The sequence below is a fragment of the Bos grunniens genome, chromosome 26 (genome assembly GCF_055505025.1).
Source record: "Bos grunniens cultivar Pamir isolate PY7600 chromosome 26, Bosgru_T2T1.0, whole genome shotgun sequence".
NCBI lineage: Eukaryota > Metazoa > Chordata > Mammalia > Artiodactyla > Bovidae > Bos > Bos grunniens.
Window position 1 is genome coordinate 7,127,016 of NC_141190.1, and position 652 is coordinate 7,127,667.

The following is a 652-nucleotide window of genomic DNA, read 5'->3' on the forward strand; positions in this document are numbered from 1 at the left end:
TTTGGGAAAAATAAGTATTTGGAGAGTGATTGACACTGTCAGTGGATCAATAGGCCAATACTGAAGTGTGCTGTTCTCTGAAGCACGGATCCAAGAAGTAACAGCCCACAGAGACAACTGTACAATACATTTGATCCAACTGGGAATCAAAAATACCATCCAAAGAGGCTGGGGGGAATTTCTAAGGAATATTTCAAAGTATCTAGTAATACCAATAAGAATTAATAAATTTGGAAGAATACCAGTGCTTGCTTCAGCAGCACAGATACTAGAATTGGAATGATACAGAAAAGATTAGCATGGCCCCTGCATAAGTATGACATGTAAATTCATGAAGTGTTCCATATTTTAATATTTGTATAACTGAATGACTTTACTGTACACCTGAGGCAACACACGATATTATAAATCAATTATATCCCAATATAAAATAAGCATTAAATTTTTAAAAAGAAGAATACCAATACTTATAATGTCAGATCTCCATATAACAATGCACAGAACATGAAAAATTAAGTTGCATTTGAGGTTTTTTAAGAGGGGGAAGAAATACTGGCTCATAAGTCTTTTGGATAAAACTCAAATTTTATATAATATAAAATGTGTGCATTACTGAATAGGAACAGATTTGGGAGGAAAACAGAAGGGAAAA

At 33.3% G+C, this 652-nt stretch overlaps 1 non-coding gene across 1 annotated transcript; it reads left to right on the forward strand.

The window, feature by feature from the left end:
- The first annotated feature begins 244 nt into the window (after nucleotides 1–244).
- LOC147343967 (U6 spliceosomal RNA) lies at nucleotides 245–351 on the forward strand. Its single transcript, XR_015155901.1, has one exon. It is a non-coding gene; the product is annotated as a U6 spliceosomal RNA (small nuclear RNA).
- Nucleotides 352–652: the final 301 nt, after the last annotated feature.